The 16,963-nt window shown below is 38.6% G+C and overlaps 1 long non-coding RNA gene across 1 annotated transcript; it reads right to left on the bottom strand.

Annotated features, from left to right (window-relative positions):
• Positions 1-13,185: 13,185 nt before the first annotated feature.
• LOC309696215 lies at positions 13,186-15,961 on the bottom strand. The gene is made up of 4 exons (XR_014273385.1): positions 15,695-15,961; positions 15,151-15,229; positions 14,677-14,772; positions 13,186-13,930 (listed from the first exon to the last, which is right to left on the bottom strand). It is a non-coding gene; the product is annotated as an uncharacterized lncRNA (long non-coding RNA).
• Positions 15,962-16,963: the final 1,002 nt, after the last annotated feature.

Here is a 16,963-nt window from a genome sequence, read left to right as displayed (position 1 = left end):
GATAACATTTCCTGCTCAGCTAAGCATGACAGTGCCAATGACTCCAGTTCCTATTTTACCTCTACTTTAAAATAACAAATAATTTTGATGGGGTTTGACCAGCTTGGATGCTTTTGGATGTGCCTAACTCATGCCCTGAGCACCTCTGTTTGCTTTCTTAAGCTCTAAAATCTGAAACTTATACATTTTTTCCTGTGAGTGCACAGAGTATCCTGCAGCAAAACTGACTTTCAGCCCTTATGCAGATTCATATTGTTGCTGGTTGTAAAAGTTCTATTTTAATAATAATAATAATAATAATGGATTGCATTTATATAGCGCTTTTCGGGACCCCTCAAAGCGCTTATCTGACAAGAGCTTGTGATTACCCTTCAATTTAACATGAAGGCACCCAGAAGCTGCTCTTGTAGTAGTTTAAACATCTAAATTGTACAAATTCTTCACAGATTGCCTGTTAAAACTTGCGATATAAAGAAAATATTAATTGCATGTATGGTGTTACAAATATTATCTCTTTTAAAGATTCCTTTCAATTAACAAGACTGCTTCCATTTTTACTTTTGGACACTATGTGTCACAATATGTTTTTGATGCCACCACAGACAACTAACCTGTGTTTACAGCTTAATTACCGTGTTAAAAACACATTAACTTCCTCCTAAATGGAAAAGGCTGAACGTTAAATTAAGCTTTTCCATTAACCCCCAATAAGGATAGCATTTCTGTGGCACAACAGGAGGTCAAAGTGAATGAGTCAGTACAGACTAATTAATTAGATCTATAAGTGTGTGTGTGTGTGTGTGTCTGTGAGAGTGACATAGAAAGAGGCGGTGTATGGATGTACTTATAAACCCATTAAAACCATCAATACAGAAGTGATCACTTGGAAAAACAGCTTTGCATTAATCATTATCTATTAAACACCATTAGTGTGATGTGACACACACACACACACAACTTCGGCAGCGACAGTGATCAAGTGAGTAGTTGAAGATGTGCAGAATGATCCTGCTTTAGACTGGCATCCAGGTAATGATCAATAACAGGCCCTGTTGTGCGTGTGTGTGCTTGTGTGTGCGTGTGTGTGTCGTTACTGAGTTAGAAGATGTCGAAAGGCACAATCGACTGAGAGAAAACCACTTATGATCAGTTTAAACATTGTGTTAATCTATCCTCTACAAACCGGCTTCATGAATTGGGACTTCAGGATTTTGTTTTGTCCCTATTAAAGCTGTCACAGTTCTTTATTAACTGTTGACATCTTTACCTCTGTGTTAGCCCTGTGATGGATTGGCAACCTTTATATAACCTTTATATAACCTACAATAACGAGAAAACCCCAACAATCATACGACCCCCTGTGTGCAAGCACTTGGCAACTGTGGCAGGGAAAAACTTTCTTTTAACAGGAAAAAAACCTCAGGCAGAACCAGGCTCAGGGACAGGAAAGAAAAGAGAGGAGAAGGAGGCAGAACAAAAGAAACACAAGAGCAAGAGTTTAAAATGAATTACCAATCATTAAATGCAATGATGGCGTGGAAAGTGAACTATAAGCTTTATGAAAAAGTAATGTTTTAAGCCCAATCTTAAAAGTAGAGAGGGTGTCTGTCTCCCAACTCCAAACTAGGAGCCGGAAAGCTGAAGGCTCTGCCTCTCTATCTGCTTATGGAAATCACACGTGTCTGTCAGCAACAGACAGTCTGACAGTCTGGCAGCAACATGCCCTATTCGGACAGTACAGAACTGTGAGGTCCTTAAGATAAGATGAGGCCTGATTATTCAAGACCTTGTATGTGAAGAGAAGCATATAAATTAAATTCTGGATTTAAAAGGGAGCCAATGAAGAGAAGTCTCTCTTTCTTGTCCCTCTCCCTAAGCTTGCTGCAGCATTTTAGATCAACTGAAGGCTTTTCAATGAGTTTTTAGGTCATTGTGATAATAATGAATTACAATAAACCAGCCTACAACTATTAGAGTAAATGCATGAAGTACTATTTCAGCATCACTCTGGGACAGGATGTTTCTAAGTTTAGCGATACTGTGCAGAATCAGAATCAGAAAGGGTTTTATTGCCAAATGTTGAGCAGGTTTACAACATTAGGAAATTGCTGCAGTACTTAGTGCAAACATACTGTCAGGCAATGCTTAAATAAACATAAAAATAAAAATTAAAAGTGCTAAGTAGATAGATATATACATGAATGCAGGTGGTGATCAGTGCAAAAATGGAATGATGCAGTGAACACAGCGTAGGGTCATGTGTTAGTGGTGCGAACAGTCATACGGTTATTGTTCATGTGTCCAAAAGCAGAGGGGAAGAAAATGCAACAAGGCAGTCCTACATATTTGTTTAATATGTGCGTCCTGTTCATAAATAACTGACCACACAGTGTAACCGGGAGCCACAGCAATGCCATCTATCTTGTACAAACACTGGTTAACTGGCTTATGTTTGCATTTAGCTCTAAGGCAGTGAAGAGACACAGCTTATCAATGTTTCAGTGCTTCAGACACCTTAAAGAAATTTCTGGTCACCTCGATTGACATGATGAAAGAAATGATATGTCACACATACACAAACACAACCTTTCTGTATCCACATGCAGCTGTGCAATGCTGCTGCAGCAAAAGGAAAATCTGGTTTTAAAATTCCCTTCTCCATGATCCAGCTATTTAACACTCATGTGGTTTGATGCAGTTTGTTATATGAATTTGCTTTTTGTTTTGGAAGATCTCAAAAAACACAAGCTGAGATTGATATGCTGTACTCCAAACTCATAAATATTTTTGGACAGGAGACACAGAAATAGGTGGTCTCTTCCCCTGCTTCTTCCTCCCCTTTACTCACATCCAGCTGGCAGATCCAGAGCCATATTATTTCTGCTGACCTGAGTGTGTGTGTGTGTGTGTGTGTGTGTGTGTGTGTGTGTAGTGCTGTGCTTAAATTCCATATGTGGAATCTTCTGTTTTTAATTTTTGTTCTTTCGAGGCTGTTTACATGTTGTGGACGGAAACAGAGAACACAGCGGGTGAACAAAAACACTTCTATAAAATGAAAATGTAAACAGACATGAGGCAGGCAAAGATCACCGGGGATGTCTCCCATAGGCCTGCTTCTTCTCAGAAGCACTGAGCTGAGACTGATCTTGTTGTTGGATTGTAATCCTGTTGTTGTATATTGAATTATTTATCGACTACCACAGCATAAATACTGCTTTGTATGGACTGTATTCCTACGCTTGTTCATGCACTTCCAATTGTGAGTAAAGAGAGAATTTCCTTCTTTTCTCTCTACCACTGTAGTGACACCACTATTTGGTCTGGGTTTTTGCCCATTTGTAGATGGTTACCAGGCAACATGACATCATAATCAATCATGAATCATTCAAGTTTTTGTGGATACAAACAAGATGCTTCTGTTGTGAAATGAAAATAATGCTATGATTTTATAAGGTGATTAAAGCATAGGATAGTGTAGGTCAGAACTTTCAGAACTTAAGATGTGAGATCGAGCTTTCCTCTTACTGTCAGGGTGCTCAAACTGAGGTGTGTGGGCCTCGCTGGTGTCCTATGGGTGCAAAGTGCAACAAGAATGCACTGCTGTACATTTTGTTCATCCACAGGGAAAAGACTACAGTGGCATTTCTCCTCAGTTTCATCTCTTCCATTTCAGCTATCAAAGGACACTAAACCTTTCTAACACAAATGCAGCTGGTTTTATAAAATACACCAACCAACTCAGCAATGGTTACAAAAATATGCATATAAACTTTGATAGAAAAACTATTGCCAACACAAACCACACTAACTAGCATTTTTTTTCCTGTGCTCAATCAATGCTTGGCCCCTAAAAATGTCTAACCTGAGAACGCCTCTCAACTAAGACAATCAGGCCAGAAATATTATTTTTCTAGTTCTCTGGTTTATTATTACAAATCTTTTTCATGCCTTGCTTCATATTCCTCAGAATAGTTTAGATAATTTTTCCATATTTTGCAAGTGTTTGTATTTTTCTTTATTCCCTTCTGACCTCAGATTTGCCCTATTATTTCTATAGAAATGTATTGATTTGACTTAAAGCTGACTAAAGATAAAGCCATCTCAGCACAGTACGACATCTTGACAGGGTGACAAATTAATAGCTGTGATCCAAAGATTTGCTGGCTGGAGTTCTCTTCAACAAGAATGCCTAAGACTCACGTTCAGAGATATAAAGATATTATCAATTCTCTCTGAAGACGTGACCCCGAAGTTTGTGCTTTGAGTGCAGGGATGAACCTGAAGGAGAAATACCCTGCGCTTGTTTATCATTCTTATCATCATGTAATTAATAACAATATCTGTCAAGCCCTTACATAAAATACAGCCAAAGGTATTCTCTTAATAAATCCCACTGAGCACCTTTTCCAGAGGAGGGGTGAGATTCTCCCATGTGGGAAAGAAATAGTAAAAACAGGTGGTAAATGTTTATTTGATATATGACTTGGATATATGATATAGCAAAAATAATACCATTCACATTTTTCTCATCCAACATCTTTTCTTGAGCTTCAGGCTGTCTCAGCTATTACTGGTGACTTATTTTGGACATGTTAGCAGTTCATACAGGGCAGACAGAGAGAGAGTAGACCTTCACATCTACAGCCACTTTTGAATCACCAATTGAACCCAACAGACATGTCTTTCTAGTTAGTGAGAACGGTGACAGCCTTCTTACGGTGAGAGGACAGAATTTAAATAGTTAACACTTTTTTTCCCCATATGGATTTGTTTCTTCTTGGCCCAAATTTTTCTTTTTAGCTTCACCAATTTTTTATTCTACTGTGGAGACAATATATACATTTCTCTGGATTTAATTCCTATCTGTGCAAGCAGATGCTGTAAATGTGGTTGGAGAAATCTGAAGAAAACTGACTACAGGCCAGTGTGCGCCTGTTGTTCTTCCTGAAATCTGCTGCATGTGTTCAGCACATATGGAAAGCCCACTGGGAATAGCACAGCTTCTAGTCGCCTTGGCTCAAAGCATCAATTTGCTGTGGAATTTCCACCATTTCCTCTTGAATCAGGAACATGTCCTCATGTGTTGTAGATGTAGCCGTGAAAGCTGCCATTGTGGTTCTGACCTAAGATCTGAGTACATTGTGCATATGTATTACCAATTAAGTGCATTTCTTTTCCTCTAGTACAGTTTTAAGCAACCCACATCTGAATCGGCAACCTGAACTTCTCTGTAAAGTCAGAAATTAATCAAGCATGCATTCAACCACTAAAGCTAATTTTCCTGCTCAGGAATGCAAGTAAATAACTTTAATTTAGCATCTTAGTCAAAATAATCACAATACTGATTTATGCTTTTTTGTACATCAGTAAATTAAAAAAATCCATGGATAACAGCAATAATTATATTTTAATTAAGAATATCATTTTGATTGAACAGCTTGTGTACTTTGAACCATTACAGTATCCATCTATTTATCGATCGGACGATTTAAGATCATAGCATACAGTGGCTTGCAAAAGTATTCGGCCACCTTGAACTTTCCCACATTTTGTCACATTACAGCCACAAACATGAATCAATTTTATTGGAATTCCACGTAAAAGACCAACACAAAGTGGTGCACACGTGAGAAGTGGAACGAAAATCATACATGATTCCAAACATTTTTTACAAATAAATAACTGCAAAGTGAGGTGTGCGTAATTATTCAGCCCCCTTTGGTCTGAGTGCAGTCAGTTGCCCATAGACATTGCCTGATGAGTGCTAATGACTAAATAGAGTGCACCTGTGTGTAATCTAATGTCAGTACAAATACAGCTGCTCTGTGACGGCCTCGGAGGTTGTCTAAGAGAATATTGGGAGCAACAACACCATGAATTCCAAAGAACACACCACACCAGACAGGTCAGGGATAAAGTTCTTGAGAAATTTAAAGCAGGCTTAGGCTACAAAAAGATTTCCCAAGCCTTGAACATCCCACAGAGCACTGTTCAAGCGATCATTCAGAAATGGAAGGAGTATGGCACAACTGTAAACCTACCAAGACAAGGCCGTCCACCTAAACTCACAGGCCCAACAAAATGTTTGGAATCGTGTATGATTTTCATTCCGCTTCTCACGTGTGCGCCACTTTGTGTTGGTCTTTCACGTGGAATTCCAATAAGATTGATTCATGTTTGTGGCTGTAATGTGACAAAATGTGGAAAAGTTCAAGGGGGCCGAATACTTTTGCAAGCCACTGTACGTGCATCACCACCTCACCAGTGCCATGCACCGCTTTTTCTTACAGGAATTGCTGTAATTCTTCGTGGCACAGACTCATCACGATGCTGGAAAACTTCCTCAGAGAATTTGGTTCATATTGACATAACTGCATCACACACTTGAATCAGATTTGTCAGCTGCACATCCATGACGTGAGTCTCTCATTCCACCACATCCCAGAGGTGCTCTATTGGAGATCCGGTTACTATAGCAGCCACTTGAATAAGCAAACTAATTGCCGTGTTCAGGAAACCAATTTGAAAAGATTTGAGTTTTGTGACATGGGGAGTTATCCTGCCGGAAGCAACCATCAGAAGATGGGTACACTGTGGTCTGTGGTATTGAAATAATGCTCAGTTGGTCTTAAGGGGCCCAAAGGGTGTCACGAAAATATCCCCCCCACCACCAGCAGCAATGTGAACTCATACAAGGCAGCAAGGAGATCATCCTGGCACCAACAAACCTGCGTAAAATATGTGAACAGAATCAACTGCTGTAAAAAAAGAGAGGTGAAATAAAATAAGTCTAGACTATTGAACAGTTTTATAGGCTCTTCATTTCTGCCTCCTCCACTCAGCCAAACATCACACTATCACTGATTCCTTCTTATATAACTCATGGTTATAAGATTATTAATACCTCCTGCCAGCAGCTGCTTTTGAGTAAATATTTATTTGGGATTCAAGATTGCTCAAACTTTTGGGGATTAAAATGAACGCTGCACGTACCCAGAATACCTTCAAGTGTTTTGTAGCTGTCAGATTAAAGTGATGGAAAACAAGTAAATGGGTAACCAAAAAGGCAGCAATGGATGAGCAGGCTTCAGAAAAAATGCCCTCATATCTGTTCAGTTAAGAGTATCACTTGACCTCAAATAAATAAATAATTTTTTTTTTAAAAAGCGGATGCTTTCTCAAATCAGCCGTGTAAGTTTTAACATATGCGTGTTATACACAAAACATCACGAATGAGAACAAAATCTAAAAAACAGTATTTATACCATTATGCTTTATATTCCCAACATCTTTGGTGAAAGCACCAAAGACCACATCAACTGCAAAAGTTTAGCTGATCGCTCAAAACAAAAGAAATTAAAAAGCTAACACACATCTGTCCTGCGTGACATGGTTCATCGGTCAGTTTTTGTGAGGGATTAATTATTCCAGTATCAATGGAGGGAAACAAATCCCATATGACCAAATAAAAACCCTTTTTGTGATGTGTTATTATTTACATACTAAAGGAAAGAAATATTCTCTTTTCCTTTTTAAACCAGCCCACTCGCCCTCCAGCATCTGCTGTGGCAACAAATCGCCAGGATGCCAAAAATTGCAGTTCCTTTAATGGCCACTTGAGGCCTTTTAATACTTGGAAGCTAAGGTGTTAATGAAGTTAAAGAAGAAATGGGTATGTTTGTAGTCTAGTACAAAAATTGTTTGTTTCTTATTGCTATTTTCCACTTTGATATAATTGTAAGATGGCAGTGTATTTTGCTAGAAAAAGGTAGAAAAAAAAGGTTCTGTAAGTAAATGAAGTGTGCAAAGGAAGTATGCGAGGAAATACAATAAAGACAAAGACAAAGACAAACAGATTTTGTACAGTTCTAAAGTCAGTATTTGGTATGATCATTATTTTTGAAACCCAGCCTGATCTCTCTTTGGCAAGTTAATTTCTTTAAGCCTTCAGGAATAGTTCTGTATGTTCTTGAAGGAGAAGAAAGTGTTCTTTGGATGCTGCCTTTTGTACTGTTCTCCGTAAGGATGTTCCCAAAAAGCTTAATCTTGAGATCAGGGCTCCGGGGAGGCCATCGTGTGCTTTTCTGTCCAGGTGTGCTTTTACTGTATTGCAAGTGTTTGGGATTGTTGTCATGCTGAAAAATGAAGCTCTTGCCAATCAGATGTTTTCCAGATCCGATCTCTCTCCTGACCTCCCCTGTACACGCTGACAATGATTTGAACTAACACTTTTGGATTCATCTCTCCACGAGATTGACTGATTTTCAGTCCAGTTCTTGTGTAATTTTATCTCAGCCTTTCTCCCCGTTTCCCTTCATTAAGAATTATTCCTTGAAAGCCATCCTTCCTCTGAGACCTTCTGTGATGAGGGTTTGGCAAACAGTAGATGGAATAACTGTAGCCCCAGATGCATCTCTCAGTCCTCTTTCAGGACTTTTCAGTATTTTCCCCCCAATTTCTTAAGTACACAACTTTTATTTTCTGGTCATCTGCTGTTGATATTTTTGCCACTTTTTCTCCTCTACTTGTCCAGTTTCCTGACCTTTCCTTAAACAGATACTCCACACAACGGCACAATATATCATGGTGTGCCACCGCTTTTGGCTAATAGTTATTTAGGAATCACCTTGTTGGTGCAAAAACACTATTTTATGCTGGACAAACTATTTTATCTTTGGCATTTTATCAAAGATTCCACTAAAGACGTGGGAACAAATAATGCATTTTTGTGACAGGCTGCCAAAAACAAATTGCCAAAAGATGCCATTTAAAATCGGTTCTTTGCTAAGTTGTCTGTCGTATGTAGACACTAGCCCATCCCTTGCCTTTTTATGCTCTAATCATTCATAGACCAGTGTGTGGCTTAAGAAGTGGATTAAGTATCAAAACAAAAAAACAAAGAAAAACAAAAAGCATTCCTCTGAAAATGGTCAGGTACAAGGAGTGGACTGAAAATGAGAGAAAAAGCAGCAAATATTCAAAGACTTTGAGACACCTTCTGAGAATTTTTTTTTAACAACAGCTTTGAAACTCTGACTCCTTGCAAGTAAAATATAAAGAAAGGAGGCATCACTCAGGATAATTAAAGTCTAAGAATTGAACCTCTTTTTTAATCTGTGCTTGTGCTCTGAGCATTTGTATTTGACAAAAATGTTACTCTTTGATAAATTGCACATAGATTGCACAGGAAGCTTGTACGCCATACTTTCTGCACTTATTTCCATTTTCATTCTACCCTCTGACTACACTTTACCCTCATAAAAAGGAAACATGCCAAACTTTCCAGACTTCAAAGACAATAAAACAAAGGATAACTTCATAAGAATGCATTTTATATAAGTATCTTCCTTAATCCCCAAACAAGATAAGCCACTATAGCATGAGAAAAAAGTACAATACCAAATATGAATGGCTACTCTGTTGATGTCAAAATCTACATAATAGAGAATATGATCACATTTTGGGCCAAACTCAGGTTTGCATTGAATGCTGGAGTATGCACACACACACACACACACACACACACACACACACACACACACACACACACACTGTAGGGATAGTGTTGACTCAGGAGAATTAGCAGTAGCAGCATCAGCAACGCCTTTGATCACTTAAATGAGATTTTTTGCTGCTTCTCTGTCCAAAAGCCAAATCGTGACGAGTGAGAAGTTTGTGAAGTGAAGAGAAGAGAAAAGCTCACTCATTCATGGTTTCATTTCCACCATTATCATCCACATCCCACCTCATGTCTCTGTTCATTGGCTAGAAAAAAATCAGATTCAACACAAATGGTTAAAAGTAGGATATATGACAGCGATAAGAAGATGTGGATGACTTTGGATAGCTGTTTCTCGCTGGTTACAGTTTTTCCTCAAACACTCATTCACTGTCCTCAAGAGAATTTATAAAAACAAAAAAACTATTCCAAGAAAGACAAACAGCTGTGTAGGAAGACTAAAAAGAGGCAAGAATAAAAAATGAGTTAATTATAGATTCATTTCAGATTTCCAGTAATCAGCAGTCTATCACAGCCGGCTCTGTTGTTGATGTTGCACACATATAAATTCCCTGTTAATTTTAACAACAGTGGCGTAATTGTAAGTAGATTTTTTTCCCTTTCTTTGTTTTCAGTCATTAAGTCACATTTTTTGTCTCCACTTTTAGGACTGCTAATAAATCCTATTTGTTCCCTTCCTTGAGACATTAGGATCACATAGCCCCCGAATTATTATTACTATGATTATTTTTTTTTGTTTCTTTTCTAGTGATTTTTATTATCTTTTGGTTGGCATATTAATGCGGCACTACGGAGCCTCGCAGGGGACATGGGAGAAAAAAAAATTAAGTCTGACTTTTGCGTCTTAATTTTTTTTCTCCCATGTCCCCTGCGGGGCTCCGTACGGCACACATTTTATGTTGAAAATGTTAGTGGCCGTTTTGTGACGCATTACGACACTGATGATAAACACACAGCTCTTCTCTAAACATATGGATATTATTGCTTTTTATCACCTCCACATTTTGTCATCGTGGACATATTCCCTTCCGGTGGCTATCCTCCCCCGGCCAGTCAAGTTTTATGTTTATCCATTACGCCCGTTTATAGAAGTCATTGCTCATCCGAGTCAAGGATCGGAGGATAGTAAAGCCGCATGTAGAGATTTTTTATTATTATTATTATTTGTGGTATGGGGATACATTCAATTACAGGAATAGGTTTTAGAGTTTTTTGCAATAACTGATTACTCATGAATTGTGGTCTCATCTTCATCTAAGTCAGGACACAAATAGTTGTGCTCATATCTATCTAACACTCTGAGTAATGACACACACTGCAGGGAGGGGAAACTTCATTTATCCTGCACACTGCAAGGCGTTCAGGCCCTGGGGTAGCAAAGCAGTTTGATCCCCCCCCCCTCCATCAATCTTTATTGTTTCAAAGACAATTCAGTGTTTGCTAATATGTCTGTGAAGGTCTGTGAAGGTATTAGTGTTTGCTAATAGTTTCTTGTTTTCCTACAAACACAATATTTTGTCACAGACCTAAAAAAGTCTGCAAAGAAGGGGAAGTGGGGGAAGCAAGAGGTTCGGAGTGGAGAGCCAGAGGGCAGCGAGGTAATTTCCTGAATTACCTATCAGAGTGTTACAGATTTGATACTGGCACATGAGCAGAGTCTGCACAGAGGAGGAGAGCATAGGTCCACAGGTAGGTATGAGGAACAGGGCACAGGGAGTTAACTGTGAGTCAAAACACTAGGGAGCCTGAATAGTAATATAGTAATAATAATAAATGGTGGAACGATTTGGCAGTGAATGAGCGGAAGGACCGGCTTCTTATTGCAGTGGGTGAGTAATCAGTGCGTGTGTGCGGAAACCAGGAATAGCCTCGCCTCTGGAAATACGGAGCACAAAGCGCACATGCTCACCGAGGGAGAGAAGTAGAGAAAGATGGAGCAAGAAGAGCAGGGAATAAATAGAAAAGGTGAGCTGTCACCGAGGAACCGGAACACCAGGGGCCATGACAATTGTCCCACTAGTACTGTGGAAGGTCCAGCTGGTACTTTGCAAACTGTGTTTTTATCTTAGGATTTCTTTCACCTTTGTTTGTGTTTCACACGGTCCTCTTGAAGGGAGACAAATTTATCTTATCATGGAGTAATAAACACTTGGGTCTTTAGAAATGTTTTTGGAGCCTGCGCATCATTATAATTCTTCTTCTAAGGTTTTATGAAAGTTATTGTAATTGAGGCATGGCTCAGTCCAACCAGTCTTTCTCATGACAAGTAGACATTGTCAGTAACCAGATTTTTTATGTTTTTACACTAGCCTTTGCTGCCAGTCGGAGAGAGAATTATTCAGTGTGTTCAATAGGCAGCACGCTCATACAGTATACCCGCTCCTCTGCTGCTTCTTCATTAACGAATTACCTAAATGAATGAATTACCCTCAATACAAAAAAAATCTGAATAATCTGTAATGTAATAATGTGTTTCAAATTCATCATATGTACTCTCGTGTCTGCCAGAAGATGACACTGATAAAAGAAGAAATTGGAGACAAGAAGCATGTGGTTACCTTGCGTACATTATGTAAGTGGCACCGCTGTTTGAAAATTCACTAACCAAGATCACTGTCTGTAGTTCAGTACTCAGTGAAATGTGAAATAAGGTCACAGTCACCTTTTCTGTACCTTTTTGTTAAAGCTGTGGATAATCAAGATTACGTTGTAACACTGATGGTGATGGCTGATTTATGAATTCTTATGTTCTTTTGCGTCTTGAGTCTTTTGATTTGCACCAAATCATAACAAGTCATTACATGGAAAACAAATGTTTAAACTGAGACATTTACAATTTAATAAAAAATATCAGCTCATTTTGAATTTTACGAACGCAACAAGTCTCAAAAATGTTGGGAGGGGGCATAAAAAGGCTGGCAAAGTAAGTGTTACTAAAAAGAAACACTTGGAAGAACCCTTTGCAACAATTTACGTTAAATGGCAACAGAAACGTGAGTGGGTATGAAAAGAGCATCATAGAGAGTTTCAGAATGATGTTTCTCAACAAAAACTTGAAGACTTTAAATATCACGTCATCTGCAGTGAATAACATCAACAGAGAAAATTTCTGAAGAAGCAATGCATTAAACAGTCATGCAGATCTTCAGACTTTTGCTATCTATGAAAACAACCATAACTGTAAAGCACGTTAAAGCTCTATGAAGCAAAGAAGAAACCACATGTCAATGTGAGAAAAGTGGGAAACTATTCTGTGGTCATCCATCCATCCATTTGCTTCCGCTTATCCTTTTCAGGGTCGCGGGGGGCGCTGGAGCCTATCCCACACTGTAAACCCGAACAAGTTGACTGAACTTAAAACTTTTGTGGAAACTGATTACCTCAAAAGATTTAAGTACAAAAACTCATATCTTCTAAGTATGGGCTACTCAAAATTTGTATTTATTGTTAACCTAAAAATTTTAAATTATATTTTATATTTTATTAATTGAGCTTTACTCAAAGACTGTATACTTTAATTTCAATATTTTTGTGTTTCTTGTAGTTTATTATTTTGATGCAACACAATGCAAACAACCTAAACTCAAATTATCTGATTATTAATTAAAAGATATTTATGTTGTGAGTGTAGACTACTAAAAAAAAAAAAAAGTACGGAAATTCAGTTACTTTACATTTTGTTTATTTAACATTTTTTCATGAAAATTTAAAAACATCACAAATGTTTTTATAAAACAACTAACATGGACATCGGCACCATAAAGTGAGCATTATAAATTCTGTGTAGAACATTTATCTTTTTATAAACTCACAAAGGACGACATCAGTCCTAATTGCATCTTTCTCAAAATACACAAAAATGCAAAACAAAAAGTCAAATACTAATCACTTTTTTTTAAATAGAAATGAAAAACAATTTTTTAAAATGGGTACAAAGATGATCAGCTTCCAAATAACCAGATAAGGCAGTCAAGTATAGGAAAATTAGGTAAACTGATGGAGTTAAATCCACCCAAAGCCTGTAGTAAACTTAAAGTGCTTAAAGTGCTTCAAACAAAGTGCTCAGTAACAGAGTGCGTGTCCTAACAAACATTGCCTTATATTCCTTAAGAGCATGTAGGCAGGGGTTTCAGGGGTTTGCCGTCATCAAGCCCCATGAAGATATTTTGGACTAAGGCAAATGTGTGAACCAGCTTCCTGGGGTAGTCTAAATGCAGAGCATAGATCAAGCCAAACAATAAAGCAAATGCATTTGCAAATCTGGGAATATCACACATCACCTAGTCGCCTTTCACCAAAACAGCCATGCTTGAGGAAGTAAAATGGACTGGACTGGGAAGCGCCGTCGGTAACCACTGTGAGAAGGGCAACTGGAGTGTCAATGAGGGTCGACTCATCCAATGCGTCCGCCTGGAATAGACACAGTATCAATGGTAAATGGCCTGTATTTGTATAGCGCTTTACACATTCAGTCATCCAGACATTCACACCCATTCACACACTGGTGATGGCAGCTACATTGACAGCGCACTGACAGAGGCGAGGCTGCCGGACACTGGCACCAGCGGGCCCTCTGACCACCACCAGTAGGCAACGGGTGAAGTGTCTTGCCCAAGGACACAACGACCGAGACTGTCGGAGCCAGGGCTCGAACCGGCAACCTTCTGATTACAAGGCGAACTCCCAACTCTTGAGCCACGATCGCCCCAATTAAATAAGTAAGGTTGGTTTGAGAGAATGTGACAAGCATGACCTGTAATCTAGCAAAACATTCAGCAGTGTAGTGGGTTACTTTGTAACGAGTTAGGGTACTCTACTTTTTTTGAAAAATGTACATTAACGTGTTAGCTTCTTGCATTACATAATTTGTATTTTTATTATTTTTCTAAAAAAAAAAGTAATTTTTTATTTCATGACTTTATCTCAAAAAGAAACTAAATCTTGACTTCAGCCTGGTTTTTGGGCCACCTGCAGCATAGCCATAGTGCTGTGATACGCCTGTGCCCTGCTCCTGACCTGTGTGTGTGTGGGTTTTCTACAGAGAGGGTATTTTGTTTGTACAATTTGGTAGCTGCTAGGGTATTAAATTGTATTTAAAAAAATCCATAGCATTTTATCTTACTGGCAGAATTTAAGTAATGCAAAAATACACTTACATTACATGTCTAAAAGAATTCTGGGTCCTCCTCCCGCAGGTATACAGGAAGGGCACGAAGTACTGCAGTGCGTTTCACGTTGATATCAGGCGCCTCCTAAAAAGGGAAAAGAAAAGTTCATTTAACGCAAAGTTTTCAGGTGTCATTCTTTGGGGAGAATACATGTTTATGAAACTGCATGACATCAGACTCTACTAAATTTTGGAGACTTTTCTTTTAAGATACAACCTTTCTGTCTCTTGTGACAGAGAGTATGTTTCTTAATCATTTGACAAAAACCCTACACAGTATTTTAAAATAGTGTTCTCCAGATCAGAGCTGTGATCTATATAGAACATGGGGTTCAAAGCAAGGAAAAATTGTGTGTTTATCAGTGAAACCTTTAATTTGTGTTAATTTTATCATTATCAATATATGAAATCTTCACCTTAAGGGACTTAATGAATGGTTTCTTCAATAGATCTTTCAACTCACCTGTGTTTACTGTCTCCACCTGAAATTAATTGCAGTCTGAATTTTTTTTTCTTCTGTCTTTTTGTCTTTGGCCTTCAGCCTTGGAAGAAAAAATAAAAATATTGAAAACCTTATCAGCACACTAAATATACAACACCTTGCTATATTTCAATTGTTTTAGATAGAAGTTGCCACTGCTAGCTAAGTCACTTTTGAATGATGCTAATGAGAAGAAAAAAAAACAAAAACCTGCCGAACAATGAGGCTGCTGTTGTAAAAACGCCAACTTTCTTGCGTTGGCAAGGGGTCGTTAAAATATCACTAAGACCCTTTCTTTATGTGTGATTCTTCGTAAAACTGTGTTTTAATCGGTTAAAACTGTAAAACTGACGACATAATCTATGTTTGAAAAAGAGCGCGAACAACCGCGAACAACTATTCACCACCTGGGTCTGTGCTTTTTAACACAACAGCGCATTCGAAAACAAGTTATTGGCTGCAACATATTAATATACTTGCTTTTTTACGGAAAAAATAAACATAACGAAGGTTCCGTTTTACTTACAAGTTTCTCCAAATGTGTTCTCCAGTCGCTCGAGAAGGGCAGCCATATTGAACAGAATTTTCTGTCAACGTCGTTCAGGTTAGAGAGAAGACGTCATGACGTCATGACGTCCACATGCGGAGCTCGGAAAAAAACATTTACTCAAAAATCATAATTAAGAAAGCAGTATTTACTCTTAACTTCTAAGCCATGTACAATTATAACTGTTTGAATCGTTAACCGAACAGAAAAGTTTTAAGTTGTTTCAACTTTGTGAGGAATTTTAATTGTTATATCCACAAACTTTATAAGTCAGGTAGACTGTTGGGGTTTACAGTGCAGCTGTCATAGGGCGAGAGGCAGGGTACACCCTGGACAGGTCGCCAGTCTGTCGCAGGGCTAACACATAGGGACAGACAACCATTCGCACTCACATTCACACCCAGTGACAATTTGGATTTTCCAATTAACCTATCCCCACAAGCTGCATGTCTTTGGACGGTGGGAGGAAGCCGGAGTACCCGGAGGGAACCCACGCAAACACGGGGAGAACATGCAAACTCCACACAGAAAGACCCCGGCCTGGTGTTGGAATTAAACTCAGGACCTTCTTGCTGTGCGGCAACAATGCTATCCACCGTGCCACCGTGCTGCCTATTCTGTGGTCAATGATCTGAAATTTGTAACTGTTTTTCAAAAATATGGACCCTGCATTAAAGATCAGTTAAAAAGCCAGCATGTCTCATGGTATGGGGGTGCATTAGTGCCTATGAAACTGGCACTAATGCACCCCCATACCATCAGTGCTGAAGAGGTATATACAGATTTTAGACCAACATATGCTTCCAGCCAGACTATGCAGGGAAGGCCTTCCACATTTCAGCAAGACAATACGAAACCACATGCTGGACCCATTACAACAGCAGAAGAGACTGTGTACTGACCTGGCCATATCTGCATTCCAAACCTTTCACCAAATGAAAATGTTTGATAGATCATGAAATGAAAATTCTTTTTTTTATATTTTAAACATTTTATGCAAATTTTACACAGCATCCCAGCTTTTTTTGGAATTTGGGTTTTAGTACAAACTGTATCTGACAAATGTAAGGTTGCAGTTACACTATGACTTATCTTTATTTACAACCATCCTACATGTCACATAGCTTGTTTTACACTAATCTTTCATAACACAGATCCTTTATTCTTTTGATAAGTTTGTATGCATTAAAGTTTCCCCTCTCCGAAGTAGAAAAGATTTTTGCCTCGTGTTGCACAGCCAGAGCCCCG

This window comes from Aulonocara stuartgranti (assembly GCF_965226115.1).
Source record: "Aulonocara stuartgranti genome assembly, chromosome: 19".
Lineage (NCBI taxonomy): Eukaryota > Metazoa > Chordata > Actinopteri > Cichliformes > Cichlidae > Aulonocara > Aulonocara stuartgranti.
This window is presented reverse-complemented; position numbering and strand designations above follow the sequence as displayed.